This window comes from Aegilops tauschii, chromosome 7 (genome assembly GCF_002575655.3).
Source record: "Aegilops tauschii subsp. strangulata cultivar AL8/78 chromosome 7, Aet v6.0, whole genome shotgun sequence".
In the NCBI taxonomy this organism is placed as follows: Eukaryota; Viridiplantae; Streptophyta; class Magnoliopsida; order Poales; family Poaceae; genus Aegilops; species Aegilops tauschii.
In genome coordinates this window covers 39,817,778-39,841,487 of record NC_053041.3, presented here as the reverse complement: position 1 = coordinate 39,841,487, position 23,710 = coordinate 39,817,778, and the positions used below count along the sequence as shown (strand labels likewise).

At 45.7% G+C, this 23,710-nt stretch overlaps 1 long non-coding RNA gene across 3 annotated transcripts; it reads right to left on the bottom strand.

Moving 5' to 3' along the window:
* Nucleotides 1-20,344: 20,344 nt before the first annotated feature.
* Nucleotides 20,345-23,435, bottom strand: LOC120969849 (uncharacterized). 3 transcript variants are annotated; one of them, XR_012188801.1, is made up of 3 exons: nucleotides 22,654-23,435; nucleotides 21,907-22,488; nucleotides 20,345-20,829 (listed from the first exon to the last, which is right to left on the bottom strand). It is a non-coding gene; the product is annotated as an uncharacterized lncRNA (long non-coding RNA). The 3 variants fall into 3 exon arrangements; XR_012188802.1 differs by having other exon boundaries at nucleotides 21,907-22,088; nucleotides 22,654-23,354; XR_005764292.2 differs by lacking the exon at nucleotides 22,654-23,435 and having other exon boundaries at nucleotides 21,907-22,647.
* Nucleotides 23,436-23,710: the final 275 nt, after the last annotated feature.

Sequence of the window (23,710 nt, the reverse complement as noted above, 5' to 3'; positions counted from 1 at the left end):
ATAATAAAGATTAGTGTTAAGTCAAGGGCTTGATTATCTTGCTATGATCTTGAGTGAATAAAAGAAAAGAGAAAAGAATAAAAAGAAACAAAGAGATCATATTGATCTTATGAAGAGTAATGACTTCACATAGGAAGAGTATGATGATTAAAAGTTGTTGAGAGTTGACAAACATAGCTTTGGTCATCGTTGCAATTAATAGGAAGTAATAAAGAAAGATAGGTTTCACATATAAATATACTATCTTGGACATCTTTTATGATTGGGAGGACTCATTAAAATATGATATGCTAAAGAGTTGACGTTGGACAAGGAAGACAACGTAATGGGTTATGTTTTCTCATATCCGAGATAAAGTATATTGTCATGGATCATCGAACATGTTGAGCTTGCCTTTCCCCCTCATGCTGGCCAAATTCTTTGCACCAAGTAGAGATACTACTTGTGCTTCCAAATACCCTTAAACCAGTTTTGCCATGAGAGTCCACCATACCTACCTATGGATTGAGTAAGATCCTTCAAGTAAGTTGTCATCGGTGCAAGCAATAAAAATTGCTCTCTAAATATGTATGATTGATTGGTGTGGAGGAAATAAGCTTTATACGATCTTGTGATGTGGTAGAAATAAAAGTGACGGACTGCATAATAAAGGTCCATATCACAAGTGGCAATATAAAGTGACGTTCTTTCGCATTAAGATTTTGTGCATCCAACCTTGAAAGCGCATGGCAACCTCTGCTTCCCTCTGCGAAGGGCCTATCTTTTATTATTGTCTTTTATGTTATGCAAGAGTGTCACATCCCTAGCTTCTGACATTGCACTAGGCTAACTTCATGTGTGCATCATGTTTAAACTTTGAAAGAAACTTGAAATGGGGATTGCCTAAACCCTAGCATTAAAGGAATTCACTAGGTTCAACCAAAATATTTCCAGTAAATCCAAATGGCTTTCAAAAATGTTCATCATTCTTGGAAATTGCTGGAAACAGTAACCAGAGGTCATGCACATTTTTCCATGACATATTTGGGCTCTGGATTAAATCATACTCTACTTGCATTTGGGCATTTAAACGCTATTAAATATTTTAAATGCTCAAATAATCATAAACTAAAATGTTTACTGTAGGATATATTCCCAACAGTGATCATGAGTAGTTTCATGATTTTTGGAAGTGTCTAAGTATTTTTAATAAAGCCCTAAAGACTACAGAATATTAGAAAATAGAAACAAATAAAAAAAGAGAGAAAGGAAACCTACCTGGCCTCACCTGTCGCAGCCCAGCTGGCCCAGCCCACCTGGCGCCTCCTGTCGCCTTCCTCTTGCCAGTAGGAGCAGCTGCGTGCTCGCACGCGCGCGGCCGAGGAGGCCAGCTCCTCCCTGCCTGCTTGCCGCTTCCCCGACGCGTCTGGACGACGCCACGCGCCACCCCGGTCCCTCTCTCCCACTCCCTCGCCCTTCCCCGCCTCTGCTCCCTCTCCGTAGCGCGCCCGAACACCCCGTGGCACACCGACGAGCACCGCCGTAGCCACGGCCATCCCCTAGCCCAACCACCGTGACCAACAGCTCCGCAAAGACGCGAAGCATCTCCTCGACGAGCCACGTAAGTCGGGTCTCACCGCAACACCGCCATCGATGCCTTGTTCAACCTCGGGACCGCCGGCCATCTCCGTCAAATTCTTCGGCTCCGGACCGTCCCCGACCTCGCCGAGCGTCCCCTCGTCATCGCTGTGAGCCCCTGACCACTTACCCCTGCTTCCTTTGACGAATTCGTGCCGCAGCCATCGATCCCCACCGTGTCAGAAGCTCACCGCCGCCCGGCCTTGTCGCCGTCGTGGCCTGAGCTCGAACGAGTCGCGCCAGTGCACCTCACCGAGCTCCTGGTGACCCCAGGAGGCTGCGCAGCGTTTTACTTTGCTCGCTCGTGCCCCGCAACGCCGTTTCCGCTGAGACCCGAACTCCGGCCGCCGCCTTTGAGCTCGCCGCCGTCGATATAGGTCGTCCCCGGCGTAACTGACTGCACCACTCGACGCGCGGGATCGCCAGCGTCACGTAGATGGTCTCCGCCGGCCATTTGGTTGCCGGAGCAAGAAACCCGAAGCCCTCCACCGTCTCTGGCCTCGCCGGCGATGAGCCGCGGGTCAACTCTGGTGAGTTTGACCCGGGGTTGACCACAGTTTGACCGCCTGAGTCACTGACGTGTGGGGGCCACCTCGCTAACCAATCTGGCTTAGTGCTAATTAACTCGGTTAACTAGCATTGTCACTGACCAGTGGGTCCCCCAGGTCAGGTTTGACCTAGCCGACCCAGTTGACCTGCTGACGTCATACCGATGTCATGCTGACGCAGTAAATAGTTTCTGTACTTAAAACAATTCAGGAAATTCCAGAAAATCCCATAAACTTCTAAAAATCATAGAAAATAATCTATAACTCAGATGGAAAACATTTATATATGAAAAATGATCAGAAAAATCCAATCTATCCATCTGTACCATTTCCATGCATGTTAGAACAACTTATGACTACTGTTTAGGACAAATCATGTAAATGGCATTTGAATTTCCACATATGGAGTTTGAATTTGAATCTTGGATTCAAACCAACCCCATTCAATATGTTGCTAGTTGCATTAGCTCAAAACACATTCATATTGCCATGTCATAGCAAGCATCATATTGTGCATTGCATTGATCGTGTTTCTTCTTTGTTTGCCGGTATTGTCCCCTCTCGGTAGACGTTGCTTCGACGATGCGATCGATGACACCGATGAAGAACTATACTATCTTCAGAAGTGCCAGGCAAGCAAAACCCCCTTGTTCATTCCGATACAATCCCACTCTCTCGCTCCTGCTCTCTTTTACTGCATTAGGACAACAACGATCTATCTGTTACTTGCTGCGGTAGCTGAACCCCTTTATCCTCTGCATGACCTGTCATTGCCACAGTAAATAGATGAAACCCACTAGCATGAGTAGGAGTTGTTTGAGCCCTGATGTGCCTACTCATTCATGCTTGTTTGTCATGCCTGCTATTGCTTAGAGTTGTGTCAGGTCTGATTCATCGGGAATGAATTGGAATGTGGTGAACATGTCCTACTGTTGAGAGCTAAGCGTGTGAACACGATTTGGTAAAGGTAGCGGTGAGAGGCCATGTAGGAGTACATGGTGGGTTGTCTCATTGAAACCGTCCTCAGGAACGGAGTTCTGTGTTTGTGATCCATGAACAGTTACTACCACACATTGGGTTCCGGTAACTCGACCCCTCTCGGCTTATTAACCGCCTCGATCTCTGTCCAGGAGTTGCAACTAGTTTCTGGTGTTTGTAGGTAGTGTTAGTAGTCTACCAAGTGGCACCCGGTACAGGTGGGCTTGGGACAGACTAGGCACACGTGGCCTGGTGTACCGAGTGGCACCCGGATGGTGGGCTCGGGAACCCTGCACACATCGTTTGGGGCCGTGAGCGACACCCCGGCCGGATCTCCTTGCGGATGGAACCCGAATAGGCGATAAACCTGGACTAGAGACTTGTGTGGTTAGTCAGGTCGTGGCCGACTCCCTCGCCAGGCTTCCGCTTGAAGGTTGCCGAGGTACACGACGTGTACATGGTGGTAAGTGGCGAGAGCGTGTGTGACGAAGTACACCCCTGCAGGGTTAATATGATCTATTCGAATAGCCGTGTCCACGGTAAAGGACTTCTGGGTTGCCTATAACAGTTCATAGACAAGTGAAAGTGGATACTCTAAAATGCGCAAGATAAGCGTGAGTGCTATGGATGGCGTTCTCGTAGGGAGACGGGAGCGGATCCATAGTGGTGTATTGATATGGTGAATATGTGGACTCGTGTGCGCCACCTCAAAAGAGTTACTTGCAGTCGTAGTTCAGGATAGCCACCGAGTCAAAGCTGGCTTGCTGCAGTTAAACTCCACCACCCCCTTTGTTGATACCGATGCATATGTAGATAGTTCTGATGTAAGTCTTGCTGGGTACATTTGTACTCACATTTGCTTATTTTATGTTTTGCAGAGAGACGTCAGTCTCGCTAGTAGTCCCGTGTGGACTTCGACGTTTAGCTTGATACCTCAGCTACGATCTTGTGCCCTCGGCAGGATCTAGTAAATAGTCAGGCTTCTCAGCCTTTTTCATTTGTAGATGTCTGTACTCAGACATGTTAAGCTTCCGCATGTGCTTTGACTTGTATGCTCTGAATGTTGGGTCATGAGACCCATGTTTGTAATATCTGGCTCTTCGGAGCCTAATGAATAAATACTCTGAGTCGTAGAGTCTTGTTGTGATGCCATGTTGTATTTGCACATATCGAGCATATTGTGTGTATGATTGAAATGCTTGGTATGTGTGGGATCCGACAACCTAGTTGTTTATCCTTGGTAGCCTCTCTTATGGGGAAATGTAGTCTTGTGCTTCCATGAGCCATAGTAGTCCGCTACAGCCCGGTTCACCGGAGTCCTGCTAGCCCAGCACTACTGCTCCGGAACACTTGACTGGCCGGCATCTGATTCACTTCGTTCCTGTGTCTGTCCCTTCGGGGAAATGTCACGCGGTGACATCCGGAGTCCTGCCTAGCCTGCTACAGCCCGGGTTCCCGGAGTCCTGTTAGCCCAGTGCTACAGCCCGGATTCGCACGCTGCTGACCGACACGTTCGATGTTGATTCATGTATGCCTGTCCCCATACGTTAGCGCCGCTTTGGGTTCACGACTAGCTATGTCGGCCCGGGTTCTCTGTCATATGGATGCTAGCGACATTGTCATATACGTGAGCCAAAAGGCGCAAACGGTCCCGGGCCATGGTAAGGCGACACCCGTGGGAGTACCGTGCGTGAGGCCGCAAAGTGATATGAGGTGTTACAGGCTAGATCGGTGTGACTTGGAATTGCGGTCCCGACAAAGAGTCATGGTGATCTTCACCTTTCCTTTTTACATTTTATCCTTTGGCAAGTACAGGGTGTTGGAAAGATCCTGATAGATATATCTAATTGGATGTAAGTTAGCATGAACCATTACTGTTGACATTACCCTTGAGGTAAAAGGTTGGGAGGCGAAACTATAAGCCCCTATCTTTCTCTGTGTCCGATTAAAACTCCGTAACCACAAGTATTGCGTGAGTGTTAGCAATTATGAAAGACTAAATGATAGTTGAGTATGTGGACTTGCTAGAACGCTCTGACATAGACTCTTTCTGATGTTATGATAAATTGCAATTGCTTCAATGACTGAGATTATAGTTTGTTAGTTCTCAATAAAGTTTCTGATTCATACTTTGCATTGTGAATAGATTATTACTTGAGGAAAGAAATCATATGACAATATCCATATATGTTGCTGTTATGAGAATAATCATGATGCCCTCATGCCCGTATTTTATTTTATCGACACCTCTACCTCTAAACATGTGGACATATTTATCGTTATCGGCTTCCGCTTGAGGACAAGCGAGGTCTAAGCCTGGGGGAGTTGATACGTCCATTTTGCATCATGCTTTTATATCGATATTTATTGCATTATGGGTTGTTATTACATATTATGTCACAATACTTATGCCTATTCTCTCTTATTTTACAAGGTTTACATAAGGAGGGAGAATGCCTGCAGCTGGAATTCTGGGCTGGAAAATGAGCAAATATTAGAGACCTATTCTGCACAACTCCAAAAGTCCTGAAACTCCACGAAAGTTATTTTTGGAAATAATAAAAAATACTGGAAGAAGAATCTACATCAGGGGGCCTCCACCTGTCCACGAGGGTGGGGGCGCGCCCTACTCCCCTGGGCGCGCCCCCTGCCTCGTGGGCCCCCTGTTGGCCCTCCGGTGCCCATCTTCTGCTATATGAAGTCTTTCGTCCGAAGAAAAATCATAAGCAAGCTTTCGGGACGAGACTCCGCCGCCACGAGGCGGAACCTTGGCGGAACCAATCTAGGGCTCCGGCAGAGCTGTTCTGCCGGGGACACTTCCCTCCGGGAGGGGGAAATCATCGCCATCGTCATCACCAATGCTCCTCTCATCGGGAGAGGGCAATCTCCATCAACATCTTTACCAGCACCATCTCCTCTCAAACCCTAGTTCATCTCTTGTATCCAATTCTTGTCTCTAAGTCCGGGATTGGAACCTGTAGGTTGCTAGTAGTGTTGATTACTCCCTGTAGTTGATGCTAGTTGGTTTATTTGGTGGAAGATCATATGTTCAGATCCTTTATGCATATTAATACCCCTCTGATTATGAACATGAATATGCTTTGTGAGTAGTTACGTTTGTTCCTGAGGACATGGGAGAAGTCTTGCTATTAGTAGTCATGTGAATTTGGTATTCGTTCGATATTTTGATGAGAAGTATGTTGTCTATCCTCTAGTGGTGTTATGTGAACGTCGACTACATAACACTTCACCATTATTTGGGCCTAGAAGAAGGCATTGGGAAGTAATAAGTAGATGATGGGTTGCTAGAGTGACAGAAGCTTAAACCCTAGTTTATGCGTTGCTTCGTAAGGGGCTGATTTGGATCCATATGTTTCATGCTATGGTTAGATTTACCTTAATACTTTTGTTGTAGTTGCGGATGCTTGCAATAGAGGTTAATCATAAGTGGGATGCTTATCCAAGTAAGGGCAGCACCCAAGCACCGGTCCACCCACATATCAAATTATCAAAGTACCGAACGCGAATCATATGAATGTGATGAAAACTAGCTTGACGATAATTCCCATGTGTCCTCGGGAGCGCTTTTCTCTATATAAGAGTTTGTCTAGGCTTGTCCTTTGCTACAAAAAGGATTGGGCCACCTTGCTGCAATTTATTTACTTTTGTTACTTGTTGCTCGTTACAAATTATCCTATCATAAAACTATCTGTTACCTATAATTTCAGTGCTTGCAGAGAATACCTTGCTGAAAACCGCTTATCATTTCCTTCTGCTCCTTGTTGGGTTCGATACTCTTACTTATCGAAGGGACTACGATAGATCCCCTATACTTGTGGGTCATCACGTACCGCAGAACGGAGGAAACGGCCTTGTGTTCGACCGGCCACGTTTGAAACAGGATCCTGTTCATCGGAAGGGTCTGGCGTACCGCAAAACGGAGGAAACGGACCTCCTACGGTCGATACGGGGGTCCTGTTGATCGGGAGGGGTGTGGATACCGCAAAACGGAGGAAACGGACTTGTGTTGGAGCGCTATGGTCGAAACGGGGGTCCTGTTCATCGGGAGGGATGTGGCGTACCGCAAAACGGGACTCCACGGGATACTGTTCATCTCCACCGTCGACCCCCTCCAGCCTCCACGGGCTACTGTTCATCCACCGTCGACCTCCTCCCGCCTCCACCTGTGACTGTTCATCCACGGACTTCTGTTCATCCAGCCTCCACCGCGCGCTACTCCACCGGCTACTATTCAACCAGCCCTCTCCACAGGCTCCTGTTCAACCACCCCTCCACGGGCTACTGTTCATCCTGCCCTCCACCGTCTACTGTTCATCCTGCCCTCCATGGGGTGGTCCTGTTCATCCAGCCCTCCACGGGGTCCTGTTCATCCAGCCCCAACCAGCTCGATCGATCAGGGTCCTGTTCATCCACCCCCACCGGGAACTATTCATCCAACCCCCCCTCCCACAACGCTCACTGTTCATCCAGAGGCAGCATCGATCGGCTTCAGTTAGCAGCAGTAGCGAAGGAATCGCTCAATCGGGTTCAGTTAACAGCCATCGATCGATCGCTCGGGTTCAGTAACGCGTAGCCTGCAGTGCAATCGCTAGGGTCAGTTAGAGCCCACCGCCTTGCTCGGGTTCCGTTAGAGCCCAACGCCTCGCACACACGCGCGTACGTACAAGAAACGCGCATCACTCGGCCCCCGACCAACCACCGTAACCGGGGACTCCCCGATATTTTCCGCGCCCTCGCTTCTACCACGGTTTTTTCCGTCATGGACGGCCCAAAGAATGTCATGCAGCTGCGTCTCCGGCCCGCCCAGGACGAAAAGCCCATTTTCTGTCATGATTTTTTGTCATAGAAGTAGGACCCCACCACATCTATGATGATACCGGGTTTTGTCACAATTATCGTCATAGAAGTGTCATAAGTATGACAGAAAAAATTCCGTTCGGCCCAAAATGTCACGGATGTGTCTTTTTTTTGTAGTGCATGTAGCCAAAAAATCGCTGGCCTGCCAACCCGCTGCGTTGTCCGATATCAGCACAACGACAACACGAAAGGCACACCAGAGCCACTACCATCGTCGCGTTCAACAACGGAGGGCCAGATCTGGAAAAAACCATCCCAATCTGAAAACCACCCTGACATGTGCTCCACTGGCCAATGCGGTTGGCGCACCACCACCGGAGCTGGGAGGACGGGCTGCCACCCTGCCGAACCAAGCCAGGCAAGCCGTTGGATACCTGCAGTGCTCTCCTACGGAGACCATGCCACGCAGATCAAAAGAAGCTCGAACCGTCGAATACATGCAGTGCTCATCACCGAACTTCCTATCTTCGTCCTTCCTCTCATCCCCATGCATGGTAGCCCCTTTCCTTCGGTCGCCGTCACATCCGTTTCAGCGTTGAGCACGCAGGCCACCAGCGCAGAGCATGTAGGCCACCGGTGCACAGCACGCATGGCTACCGGCCTTCCCATGATAAACAAGCTTGTCGATGAGGTCCGCCACCTTGCGATCTACTTCTCCATGCAAGGAATGGACCGGATTCGCCCCTACGCGGTCGCCATCATCCTCCTTCCCCGATTCTAGGCACCGTAGTTCATTGTCGTCGCTGCTTCCCCGTCCTCCCCGACCCCGCCATCGAGTTCTTCATGAGCCATCCTCCCTCCCCCACTGTTCTATCCTCTAATTAGCGCTCAGAGCTATTTGTCGCTCACGTCATGGCCACCACCTCAGGAGCCGGTGGTTGTTGGTCGGTCCCTTGATCCTGATCGAGCTTTTCCGTTGCCGTTTCGGTGCAGGAAAAGGGGACCGCTGGCTGCCCCGGTTCGATCCGGTCCGCCGGCGAGTAGTCCAAACGTCAGCTTGGTCAGGCACCAGACGGCCCAGAGCCCCAGACCATGCCCACCATGGCATATTAGAGCATGGTTAATAGCATAGCCAACAGCCGGCTATATGAATTTTTCATGTCACTTATAGCCAATCTTATAGCCCACTCATACAATAGTTAGTCATACTAGTATACTACATTAATATATGGCTCACATCACTAGTAGGAAAAGGGGCTTTTACCCCGGTTTGTAAGGGCATTTTGTCTCGGTTTTCGAACCGGGACTAAAGGGTCGTTACTAAAGCCCTAACCCTTTAGTCCCGGTTCTTACACGAACCGGGACAGAAGGTCCACCACGTGGCCGCTGCTGCCAGCCCAGGCAGGGGGGCCTTTGGTCCCGGTTGGTGCCACCAACCGGGACCAATAGGCAGGGCCTTTTGTCCCGGTTGGTGTCACCAACCGGGACCAATAGGCATCCACGCGTCAGCATTTCAGGGGCTGGGGTTTTTGTTTTTTTTTGAAAGGGGGGGGGTTGGGGGGGTTAATTTAGGTGTTTCATATATTGTGTTAGCTAGCTAATTAATAGAGAGAAGTGTCCTCTCTTATCTCCGTGCTTGGTCGACGCTATGTACTATATACGTATGGAGAGGACTAGACACGCTAGCTAGTAATCAAATGAAGGAAACAGAAGGTCGTCATGAACATATGCATAGAGAGAGAAGTGATATCGACCACCTCTCCTTCTCTGAGAGATTGGTCGAACAACAAGTTCTCGTATATCTATCCGACACTACCGGCTACATATATACAATAATTATCTCTTACAATACAATCTCCTAATTAAATTGTAAGAACAGAGGGTCCACATAGTATTCTCCATTTTCAGCGATCACGTGGTCAAGGAAGAATGCCACCAATTCCTCTTGAATTGCTCGCATACGATCTGGTGCTAGGAGTTCATCCTGCTTCCGAAACATCTAATTTGAAGAAGGGGGTCAATACATACATATATATATATATATATATATATGAATAAATGAAACTCAACACAAATGATGGTAATAAAATAAAATTGTGAATATTATTGCTTACGCACTTCATATTGTTCGTCAGAGTAGCCCCGCTCACAGGTCGTGTAGCGGATGGACTCGCAAACGTAGTATCCACAGTAATTATTCCCGGGTTCCTGCCACAACCACTTTACAAGAAATAGAGGTCAATCAAACTGATAAGCAAGCATGCTAAATGGTATTGATGAAACTAGCGCTTGAATCACAAGGAGATGCGCGGAACATGCTACTATAGTACTTACTTTCGGGTGTTTAAATTGCAACTTCTTCCGCAGTCCCGGAGCTTTTGTGGTGAATTTTCTCCAAACCCTGCCAGACAAACAAAACAATTACTTAATATCAGGAAATGAACAAAGTTGCTGATATGGTGGATAATGATCGATTTAACTTACTTCTCGAGCATTTGAGTCATGTTCGCATAGTCCTGGGGATCTTTTCGTCTCGAGTCTAAGACGGTCACTACTCCCTGCTCAAGCTTAATCTCTAGGAGAATATAGTGTAAGCTGCACATGCATGCATAAGTCATCAATTACATTACCATAACCTGGACTAATAAGGGAAACCGAATATGCACAAGACAGTAATACTCACTTGAAGTTGTAAGGAAAGAGTATTATATCTCTGTTTTGATTTAATACCAACGATCGTAGCAAGTTGGCCTCGGCTTCTTTGGGATGTTTTTCAACCGTATATGCATCTATGAGACTTGTGTTAATGAACCCAATATCATCGATTTGTCTTTTCATCAATTCGGCGATCTTCAATCTGCATAATATAGTGAGGATAATTATAAATACATGCAATGAAAGAGCTGACCTATATAGAGAGAGTTAATGACAGAAGTAGTACTACTTACAAACAGTAGCAAGTGAGCGTTGTTTTATCGAGGGCCTTTTGATTGTAAAACTGGAAGAAATCCTCAAATGGAACATTCAGCAGTTCAATTCCAACGAGGTCATGCTCCGGTTTAACTCTCAGCGTCAAAGTACTCATCCCATCAGACTCTCTGCAGGTTTTCATGTACCAATGATGTAATCTTCGCATCATCGTTGTTAGAGATCTTTCATCTTTGACGAGAGGCTTCCCGTAATGGTATTTGTGTTCGTCCACCTCCATGATTTCATAATGTACATCGTCGGGCAGGTAATCTCCAAGATTGCTATAATCGGCCACCATCCTCAGATCATTAGCGACGATGTCTTTTGACACCTTGAGCGGGGGGCACGATTGGTTCGCTTGTTCGCCAAGCTGGGCAATTTTTTTCCCAGCTCGTCGTTCTTTTAATCTTTGATCACTGACAGTACTTCCCGACCGCTCCGCTTCGGCATATGTCTTTGCAAGAATGCGCTCATAGTTGCCTCTCGGCGGAGACTTTGGTGGTTTTGTCAGGGCAGCCAGAGTGCGCTTCGCTTTCACCGGATCTACCTTCTCCTCCGGAGGTGGATGTTTATTTGCTTTCACCCCTTCAAAGAAGTTCGTCACTTCGGCTCGCACGATCTTCGTGGTCTCCTCCTTGGTCCTCTCGTATGGTAACTTCTCTGGAGTCTTCAGAGAAGGACGAATCTGTATTGCCTCCCGCCTCTGGATGTACTGCTAGACGCCGGCAGAGCAGACGGAGCGGCTGCGGCTGTCTTCTTTCCTTGCTTACGAGGCGGAGGAGAAGGACTACGACGCGCCAGAGCAGCCGGAGCGGCGGCGGGTCTCTTCCGCCCTTGCTGACGAGGCGGAGAAGGAGGAGGCTGGCTGCTCTGGCGCGCCGGCGCAGGCGGAGAAGGAGGCGGAGTGCTGCCACGCGCCAGAGAAGGAGGCTGAGTGCCCTAATCACTCGCCAGAGGAGGAGGCGGAGTGCCGCCACGCGCCAGAGAAGGAGGCTGAGTGCCCTGGTCACTCGCCGGAGGAGGAGGCGGACTGCCCTTACTCGCCGGAGCCGTCCAGTTCGGAAGGTTGATGAGCTCCTTCCACCATAGGCACGGAGTCTTCAGAGCTAAACCCAGGCGAGTCTCCCCTTCACCGGTAGGGTGGTCAAGCTGGAGGTCCTCAAATCCCTCCGTTATTTCATCCACCATCACCCTAGCATATCCTTCTGGAGTCGGCCGGCAGTGGTAGGTTATGCCGGGTTCAGGAGGTAAAACAGAGCTAACAGTCGCCTTGACTTTGAAGTTCTGCCATTGCGCCATAAGGTGGCAATGTTGAGACTCCGTGATAGCATCCACGGGGTAGCTAGCAGGAGCCGTCAAGACATGCTCCAGCTGAAGCAGCGTGGTGGAAGCCACGCTGCTTCTCCGCTGAGATGGCGGGGTAGCTTCGGGGGTAGTTTCGGCATGTCGATTGCTGTCTCGTTCCTCTAGCGCTTGAACCCTTTCGTGCAGCTTCTGAATTTGGGTCTGCTCCATTTTTCCCTCCTCTCCTGGCTTTTGTAACCGCCTGCGTCCGGAAAACCAGCCTTCCACGGAACGGAGCCTGGCGTGCCTCGTGTCCGTCCAGGGTGCTCAGGATTCCCGAGGGCCATTGTGAGCTCGTCGTTCTCTCTGTCTGGAACGAACGTCCCTTCCTGTGTTGCATCAATATATTGCTGAATCTTCTTGACTGGTATTCTCAAAAGCTCGTTCGTCCAAACGCACCTCCCTGATACAGGGTCCAAGGTTCCGCCAGCCCCGAAGAACCAAGTCCGGCAACGGTCTGTCCAGTTCATTGTCTGTGGTTCGATCCCTTTTTCAAGCAGATCATTCTCAGCCTTGGCCCACTTAGGCCGGGCTTTGAGGTAGCCACCTGACCCCGTGCGATGGTAAAGCTTCTTCTTCGCAGCATTCTTCTTGTTTGTCGCTGACATCTTCTTACTCTTTTCCGATGTCTTGTGGGCCACAAATGCGGGCCAGTGATCTCTGATCTTCTCATACCGGCCGATGAATTCTGGTGTCTCTTCTTTGTCGACAAACGTTTTTAGCTCATTCTTCCACCTACTGAATAGGCCTGCCATCTTCTTAAGAGCATGAGACTTGATTAATTGCTCTTTAACTGGCTTCTCCGGATCCTCCTCTGGCGGTAGGGTGAAATTTGCCTTCAGCTCAGTCCAAAGTTCATCTTTCTGCATATCATTGACATAAGACACCTCAGGGTCTTCCTTCTTAGGCTTATACCATTGGTGGATGCTGATCGGGATCTTGTCCCTAACTAGAACCCCGCACTGAGCAGCAAATGCATCCTTTGTCCGGATGGGTTCAATCGGTTGGCCGTCGCGCGCGATTGCTGTGATCACAAACCTTTCATCCGAGCGCAACTTTCTCTTCGGGCCTCGTCTCTTTACCGCAGTTGTGCTCGATCCGGAGGGCTAGAAAAAAGAAGAAAGACGAGTGTTAATTAATATGTGTACATACCAAAACAATGAATGCATCAATTAGCTAGTCAGCACAGGCTTAACTAATATATTTACCTGGCCGGACTCTGTTCGGTCACCGGAGCCGTCACCACGGGCTCCTTCTTGCACCAGCATTGGGTCACCGGAGCCATCATAATCATGTCTTTCCTCCTCCACTCTTCGATCACCGTAGCCTGCTTCTTCACCCTGTTCTTCCAGACCATCATTATCGTTAAGATATGACAAGATATCACCTCCGGCTAAGATTATGTCCCCCAACACCTCTTCTGCTTGCTCGTCTCGTCCGTGCTCCATTGTTTCTGCAAATATTACAACATGGCAATTATTACACAAACATTACAGCAGGTGGTTAGTGCAAACGTAGACCTAGCTTATTCCGGGTTTGGGGTGGCCTCAGCAATGCTTCAAGGGTAGGGGCGCGGCGGGAGGGGGTAGGAGACCGACATCGTTTTTTTCTACGGTTTGGGTGTCCTCGAGAGTTTTGGTCGAGCGAGAGGGTCGGGGGGTGCTCCCGTGGTATAAGTTATCACGGTCGAGAGGGGGTATAAATATCGACCGTCCATCATGTCGAAGTTATCTGGGAGGGAGTTATATATATCGACAACGACGACATACATACATGGGAAAATAATGTTATCGGGGAGGGGGTATATCGACCCCCCCCCCACGTGTTGAAGTTATCGGGAGGGGGTTATATCGACAACAACTATGAACGTACATGGGAAAATAATATTATCGGGGAGGGGGTATATCGACCCCCCCTCATGTTGAAGTTATCGGGAGAGGGGTATATCGACGACGACAAACCCGATAAAACATAAGAAAACGAAGAAGAAACAAAAAGAGGAGAAGAAGAAAAGGAATAGAGGAGAAGATCGAAGAAAAAAAAGAAGAAGAAAAAGAGGAGAAGAAGAAAGGAATAGAGGAGAGAAGAAGAAAAAATAGAATTTTTTCTATTTTTTCTTCTTCTCTTCTATTCCTTTCTTCTTCTCCTCTTCTTTTTCTTCTTTTTTCCTCTTCTTATTTATTTCTCCTCTTCTTCCTCTCCTCTTCTTCTCCTTTCTTCCTCTTCTTATTTTCCTTTTTCCTCTCATTCATAAAAAAAAGTTCAAATAGAAAATTTCGAAAAAAGTAAAGGTTTTGCCTAATGCATTGTTCATATGAATATACAAACATTTGCATATTCTACAATAATTAATATCACCAAAAAAATCTATGAACAGAAAAAAAATCCTAACTTTTCTAAAAATCTATCTTTTGCATATACTAGCACATATGCCCGTGCATTGCACCGGAAGAGAAAAAATGTGTGTACTTAAATTAAATGTAATGGGAAGCAGAATGGAGCTAGCAGCAACCGAGTCTGAATTAAAAAGCCTTCCTCTTTGCCTCTATACAAAAAGCCTTTAGGATTCATGACGCGCCAGTTCAAAGGCTTCCGAGGCTTCCTGCTGCTGGGCGCGCGAAGGAACTTACAATTCTCCTCTCTGGAAGCCATATGTAGCTTCAAGTAGTTGAAGGTATGTGGATGGAGAGGAAGATGAGTATATGCTGAATGTTAATGCAATCATAATCCAGATATTATTACCAGCAGAATGGTAAATTTGCTATGTTAAAATTAGTCAAAAAATGGTTTAATGGTAGCCTGTTCTATCACAAATCATGATATTGCTAAAAATGTGTGTAAGCAAGAAAGAAAATGAAACATGAACCGCCATATTCAAATTCTATCAAGCCAAGACACTGTTATTCATAAATATCTAGTGTAGATGACAAGGCAATTCAAAAGGGATGGAGAATTAAATTGGAAATTAACTTGACCCAATCTGCACGAATAGAATAGTAGTGAGGAGAACCAGTTAATTGTCTTGGAAAAACATATCAAAAAATTAGAAGTGATGGAGCGTAGCAGTAGCAGATAACCATTAATGTGTTGGAACATTCATTCACATAGTAATAATCAGTCAAATGCTAGTAGTAATGTTTCTCGCGGGACGGGCCAAAAAACATCAAAGAAAACTGTAGGCACCATCAACCTAAGATAGTATCAATGTTACTAAACACGTACCTTAAAGTGCAACATGACTGTTAGTGTTTGATAGGTTGGTATGTGCCTCCTTAAACGCTGACCGGACTCGGGTCCACTTCGGTGCCCTCCGCTCGCCCACCTCCTCGTCCTCGTTGTTAGTTAGTACCGCGTACTCCTTGCCCTGTAAGCTCAGCATCATGTACACCCGCTCCTGCAGCACCAAGCCCACTGACCCAAATTAAACTACGAAGCATCAGAAACTACATGATGTTACAGCAAGAACAACATTCAGTTATACAGCAAAGTTGAAGTCCACTCAATCATTTGCACTATACAACTTAGATATACATATTGACAATCGAAAGTGCTTCCTGTAAAAAGAATTCTCAGAGGTTCTGTACCTCCAGGAGCTTCCTTTTGAATCAGAGACAGGTAGACATGGCAGATTCTGGTTTATTTTGGAGCGATTCCTACATGAAGCTCCTCGAACTGAAGAATGCCACAACAGCAAACACATCAACTCAGTGCTTCACTATTTTCTTTCAAATCGGCTGCCTATGCAGGAAGGAAACAAAAGGGAAGGAGGGCGGAGGGGTGAAATTTAAGAAATAAAGCTTTGCTATGTGCAACATCCATATGTTCTGAGGTTCAACTTTTTTATTTAAAAAATGGGTCACGGCTTTAAATAACAAAACTGAATCACCTAGAAATCAGGATGTCACACAATGCTAAAAACATATGAAGTTTCACCCATTTAAATGTTAAATGACTAATCACTTTCTACTTAAAGGAGATACAGAGTTCAGAATAGTATGATGAATATGAAAAAAATGAAGATCAGCAACATGACACGGATGTCAGGTGGGTTGCTATGTTTTGTAGCACCAATCTACATTACCAAAATTGAGATGCTGAGAAATAGGATTAAGAATTGAAAAATCAACAAAGCTTATCAGAAGATATGAAAGAGTTACCCTAATTTTCAGACCCTCGAGTTGATCCTTTTTTTCAGATGTAGAATTCGTGATATTAGGCAAGAGGATCAACGAACGCCTTGTAGACTTATATTGAGAAGCATACAATGGTAATACAATTCACCAGATTAGCAACTTTAGTCCTTAACCCATGCCACTTCCTTTGTTGATTAGCAGAGCCAACTCCAATATGTCTAGTAAAGCATTGTCCGTCTGCAATGTCCTATTTAAGAAGTTATGACATCAAATTACACATAAGAGACCACTCCAATTCTGTTGTCAAAGTGCGCTGATGTTTTAGGTCCTCAATCAAATTAAATTTGAAAATTGTCAGAATAAATTAGATAAAATTAAACAATTAAATACTCATGTCTATATGATGACCCAAGCAAGGTGGCGATCAAAGTATGTCGGAATAGCTTTGTTGAGTGCTTATATATCATGGCCCAGAATATAAGGATATATTACAAAATTCACATATTAGCATCCGTTAGGACTGACGACAGATTACCCAAACATCTATATCACACGTACCTTCAACAATCCATGTTTCACCGCTTTAGCAGCCAACCCCATCTCCTGCCACACCGGCTGCTGCAGGTCAGAACCAAAGTAGCATCCTCCTTTGGCACCGTTCTGAGCAGCACCACCGCCAGAATCCTCTATGCTTGCCCCCTCCCTCGCTCCTCTATCCGTCTTCCACATCCGGTGCACGGGACGGAACAGGAGGCACCCCTCCTCCAAATCTAGATCGCGAGGGTCATCAGGTGAGGAGCGGCCGCGACTCTTGGGCGTATCGAGCGCTAGGGCTGGTGCGGCATGTCGCCGTTGCAAGCACGCGGAGGGTCGTGAGTCTGCCTAGGGCATCGAAGGATGGCTCTCCGCCACCGCCGCCGAAGGAAGATGCGATATGCCTCCACTACGAACCCGAGACAAGGGCGAGACGGGACGACCCGTGGGCCTCGTTTTTATTTGTCGGTGGGATGTTGAACCGTTTTTTCTATATCTAGCAAACGTATTTGTCAAATCTATACCCATGGCAACATTAGTACCACCTCGCTTATCTCTCCCTATTATATATATATATATATATATATATATATATATATAATAATAATAATAATAATAAAGCACGGATTGACTTTGTCGGGTTCACCGTGACAATACGCTTTCTTCCTGTGAATATACGCTTTCAGTTTTTCACCTATATTATATTCGCTATCCGAGGTGGTACTATTTATAAGCCTTTTCGTATGTGTAGTTAACAGTTCTTTTGTTGGGCGTCGTTTTTTTAGATCTGGCCCACCCGGATCCTGTGTGTGTGTGTTTGAATATAAAAAAACCGATAAAACAATTGGCCAACGCGGGGATTCGATCCTTGGTCTGCTGGGTGTGTGCGAACGCATCATACCGAACAGGCTAGACTCGTGAGTGTGCTAACGTTGGCGTCTGGTGGCATCTGGCCTTTCAAGAATAGAAGACCATGCGTACTCGGGCCGAAACAATGGGCCCGGGCGTGCTAGGCCGGCCGACTGCTGCGGCCGATGGTACAGACATTGGGAAGCAGGCTACTGCTTCGGAAATTAAGCAAAGAATATGGCATGATTAAGAATTGTCCTTAACGAAACAAATGAAGGGGAGAGCAATACCTATTATGCATAATTAGGCCAGCAAGAAAGGAAATAGACATTAATTGCTAATTACATGAGAAATAAAGAAGGAAGAAGAAAGAAAAGAGAGAGAGGAAGGAAATAGACGGTAATTATGTAGAGTCGGCAAGAAAGGAAATAGATATTTTTGCATGAGAAATAAAAAAGGAAGGAGAAAGGAAATAGACTGTAATTATTGTGAGCGCCATATTAATCGCATGAGTAATTAATAGGCCGGCAATTTGGATTCCTCACATGCATGATATAAGGAAACAAAGATAAATAAAATAGACACTAATTGCATGATAAATAAAGAAGAAAAGAGAAAGGAAGTAAATAAATGGCAATTACAGATTTTTTTGAAGGAGGTGCGGATATCAATGGCAGGCGTGTAGTGCCCCATTCATATCTGATGAATAAAACGATGTGGCGTCTTTTTCGTGCTTGATACTCACTAAATTCATGCCATTTTTTCTTTCGTTGCAACAGAGTGTGACATGTTTTCCTTACACTTATAATCCTTACTAAATTTGCGCCAAATTTATAACACATTGAACGTTATATTTGCGCATACAATCCCCGCTAAATTTATGTCAATTGTTTCAACTGTTGTAACCCACGGGCATCTGTACTATTTTTTATATTTATATAAATGGAGGTATAATCTTATTGGTCCTCCCATTTCTTATGTCCATGGCATTTTTCATATTGAGCTAGGCTATTCTACCGATCATCTGTCCTGGGCCACTTGGCCTCTGCCTCGTTGGTCCGTGTAGCATTCCACCAATAGAAAACATAGTGCCCTGCCAATCTATCCGTGCAACCCGGCCCAACAAATCAAACCCGCCATCCCGTCTAGGATATGAGGATATGAGGCAAAAATCGTTGACCTCTAACTTGCAACCTGCACAGTTTTTTGTGTTGATCGTGTTAGCCCGCATAAAAAGGTGTTGATCGTTTTAAACTAAAGTTAAATTTGGTGGTTGTTTGTGTCCTTCGCGGACTGGTACTTCACTATTACCATGTAAATCCGGCCCAACAAATCAAACCCGCCATCCCGTCTAGGATATGAGGATATGAGGCAAAAATCGTTGACCTCTAACTTGCAACCTGCACAGTTTTTTGTGTTGATCGTGTTAGCCCGCAAAAAAAGGTGTTGATCGTTTTAAACTAAAGTTAAATTTGGTGGTTGTTTGTGTCCTTCGCGGACTGGTACTTCACTATTACCATGTAAATCCGGCCCAACAAATCAAACCCGCCATCCGTCTAGGATATGAGGATATGAGGCAAAAATCATTGACCTCTAACTTGCAACCTGCACAGTTTTTTGTGTTGATCGTGTTAGCCCGCAAAAAAAGGTGTTGATCGTTTTAAACTAAAGTTAAATTTGGTGGTTGTATGTGTCCTTCGCGGACTGGTACTTAACTATTACCATGTAAATCCGGATAACACAAACACAAGGCGCAAGCATTAGATTGTGCAGATGTGGCCGGGATCTCAAACGCGACCGTTTGCTGGTCTTTCCATGCAGGCGATGAAATTTTGTATTGGTTCCAAGCTCAGGTGGAACGTTCGCTGTGTAGTGAACATCGTGACTGACATGATAATAAAGAAAAGAAGTGGCAACAAGGAGGGAAGCACTAGGGGTGATAGTTTGTTTCTCCTGTTGCAACGCACGGGCACTTTTGCTAGTATGTTTTGCAAAAGGGCCCGTGCGTTGCAACGGGAGAAAAATATCTCCAAAAATCAGGCTCTCTTTTCTTAGTGAAAATTCACTGGTCAATGCTAATATGTGTTTCCAGGCAGGTGCATGATGTTCAGATCATAAGATATTTAATAGCGTAAAACAAAAAGGTCATTGCTAGCAATTTTAATTACAAAAAGTAACTTCTTTTAGGATTTGTCTTGTGTTTTCAGGGATTAGAAGTATATGAAAATATAGGAATGCATCAATATATCTCATCCGAGATAAGAAGGACAATTCTTGAGAAAAATGATTGAAAATTTGAAAAACAAATGTTAGTCATGCATGCTTGCATAGTTACCATAGATGGATGAATGCACGATGCATATTTTTTTTATTAGTTATCCCTTAGACGTTAATAGTTTGTAAACATTTTGCATATACCAAACTCAAAGCCTATTTGAATATTGTAAATGGTATAATTGACTCAACCAATATCATAACACCAATAACTATATTAGCAGACATATGTATTCACCCGCAAAAAAAAAAAGCATACATATGTATTGGCCGAGCAAGTAACAAAAGAATTTAGTCCACATATGTATGTTTATGCACAAAAATCTGGGAAAGTTGTTGTCATAACAGGCATAACAATAGGAGTTCTGTACCAACATGGGTGTGTACTAACATTCAGAATGCGTGGCAAAATGAATAGCTACAACACTTAGGCCACAAAATTCACTCAAACTAAATAAAGTTACTTTTGAGAACACTAAAGTTCTTTTGAGCTCCTCAATTGATCTCTCCAATAGCTTGACTTCTTCATCCTTCTCCTTTCATCTGCTATTTGTAAGAGTACAAAAGAAGGGTTCTAAAAGAAGAAAAACGGAAGCATTATTAAGAGCAGAAAACATTAATCCAATAGCATGAACACCTGGCTGGCGTCCGTAGCAATTACTTCCCTTTGTTTTGCCACTGGCAAAGCATCTCCAGCTTTTCTCTCAGAGAGGCACCTGGGAGTCACATTATTGCTTCTCTTCTGAGAGCTTGGAGAATTTATTCTGCAAATTTTGAAGCAAATCGTTCCTTTCATCGTCAAGTAAATTTCTCAGCTCAATCAACACTTCCTCCAATATTGGAGTGGCATTTCTATTATGGGCTAACTCCTATTTCACAGAGCAATCAATCCGTTCAATATGGCTGAGCTGAGGTCGCAAATCAGTGTTCACTATAGAAACTGCATTTGGTTTGCAAACTACACTTGCTGGCTCCTCCTCCAACACCAAAATCTTTTTTTACTCTTCATAATTTAAGAATGTGCATGATTAATCAATTTAAACTCACTGGATTGGATGGATGGAGTGTCTAAATAGTAGGATTAAACAATTGGTCCTTTACTGACTGATTAATTAGTGAACTAAACATTTTTCTGAATCTTTGCTTTAATGGATGTGCATGATTAATCAGTTAACACTACAGTGGGGGAGGACATCCTGATGGAGCGGCGCAACCTACTTGACCAGCAAGCCCCACGCCTTCAAATTATTTTAGGAGATCTAACAACATTAAATAAGAAGCATCATCTCATTAAAGTCCTCTTTATTTATTTTATCGGAGGCTCGGAAGAACTTAGTCTCTTCAAAATAAGAAGCATCATCCATGGTCGATTTCTGGACCAAAATAACTACATGCATAAACGGACTCTCATGCCAAGTTGCAAACAGATCAGGGAAAACACCCACAAACTTGAATAAAACGTTGTGATTTTTCAGCAAAAATAATGTTATGTGATCGAAATGAAACAATTGTTGTTCAGATATATCGGTTTCGATTGAATCTACTATGGCATTGACAGAAGCAGTAGACATCCAGACATAAACATATCACTGGCCATAGGTTTTATTTTTATTTTTTGGCATGCACTGGCTATAGGTAGATAACATAAGAGCTAGGATCCAACAGTTAGGCAGAACAAGTAAGACACCAAGTCGCATAATCAAAATATGCCCATTTGCACACATGTAAATAGTTTGAACGTACTGAAACACAAAGAAAGTAAATAGTAGATTATATTGTCCTAAGTTGATCTTGCTTGATAGCATCATCTAGAGAATATCAAAAGGAAAAACATAACTAACCTTGACCTGTTTGTAGCGATCCAGATTTTACACACTCTGGTCGTTTCATCTGAAATCACATGAAAAAGTGTTGCTTTTCTTTGGCCGCTGAAAGGGAAAGTACCAATCTCCACTTCGATCCTCCCTCTGTAATATTATAAGAAAAGCAGTCAACAGAGCATCGCCCTCCCACCATGCCTGTTCTGATAGACACACAAAAGAATACACAAAGCATCTTCCATCAGTTTTTATAACTTGCTAGAAATACATGCAAACATCATCCAACAAATGAACGGCTTGTGCAATTTGTTTGCAAGCAAATAGAACGAATTATTGCAAACCTGAACATAATTCTATTGTCTATGCATCTTTTCTCTCAGCTCTACAAAAAAATTCGTCTAGCAATTTCTAAAAAGAATTTGAATGAAGCTACTGTATGTTTGTAGACAGCCACACAACAAATTGAAGGTCACAGGAGCAACAAAGCATCAGGGATCCTCCTGCGGTACACACGGTCCTCAACGATAGAGTTGCCTGGTTAGTGGGCTGCCGACAGAGCATCGACCAGAGCGTGAATAATCAACGGAGTTTGTAATCGTAGCCCTACACACGAAATTCCATGAGCATGGATAAACTGATCTTGTGATTTGGTAGAAGCAGCAAATTATAGTACCGGCTGAATGAACAGCTTGTGCCATTTATGGATAAACTGAAACCCTCACATAGTCAGCCAGTACTATAATATGGTAGTAGCAACAGGCAGCTCACCATCTGGAACCCAGCCGCGATGGTACCACCGGTCGCCGCTATACCGGGGCTCGTTCTGGAACTCCTTCGGCGCACTTCTGGAGGAACCTCGCCAGCTTCTCCGGCAGCGTCACCTGTGGCAGCTCCCCTCTAGTCGCCGGATCCCTTTGTAAAACGGACTTGGTTCGATCAGAGAGGAGGAAGCTAGGGACGTGGTGCGGTGCGGGTAGCAGCGAATTAGTGTCGCCTCTTCCATACTCAGCCGCCAGCTCGCCGACCGCCCTCTCCATCCCCGGCCTCGATCTTGCCGGCACCCGCCCACTCCATCCCCGTCCACGATCCCGCCGGCGCCACCCTCCAATCCCCTTACTCGAGCCCGCTCGTCTCGAGCGCAACACGCCACGCCATGCCTCCCGCGAGGTCGCCGACACGCAGATCGGCCCTCTCGAGCTCCTGGAGTCGGACGCCAGCGCCGCACCCTCCCATCCTCTGCCTCCCACGAGGTCGCGACCAGTAGGTGGAGGGGAGCGGTGAACGGCGGAGAAAGCCGCGAGATGGGATTGGGAGGCAGGAGAAGGCCGGCGGCGCGTGGTGAGGGGCGGAGCGGGGCAGGAGGCGGCCGGCGGCGCGAGGGGCGTAGCAGGAGGTGGGCGGGGCGGGGCGGAGCGGAGCGCCGCGAGGACGGGGAGTCTGGATAAGATGAAACAGATGAATCGCGGGTTGAATACATACAGATGTAGGTTTTTTCTTAAACGAAACGTTTTTTCAATATCACGGGCACCCGAATTAGTACCACCTCGGGTATATGTTTTAAATTCGAACTGAAAGCGTAAATTCACGGAAAGAAGCGTATTGTGACGGTGAACCCGATAAAGTCAATCCGTGCTTTATTATTACTAGCACAAATGCCCGTGCGTTGCACCGGGCGAAAAAGGGGCACTACTGGCTTCATGTTCCATTATGCACCATTTTATATATCCAATTTTAATAAACATCGATAATAAGGTTAAGCAGATTAGTGTTTTTTATAGCATAGAAAACATGCCCGTGCGTTGCAGCGGGAGTTTTAAAAAATAGC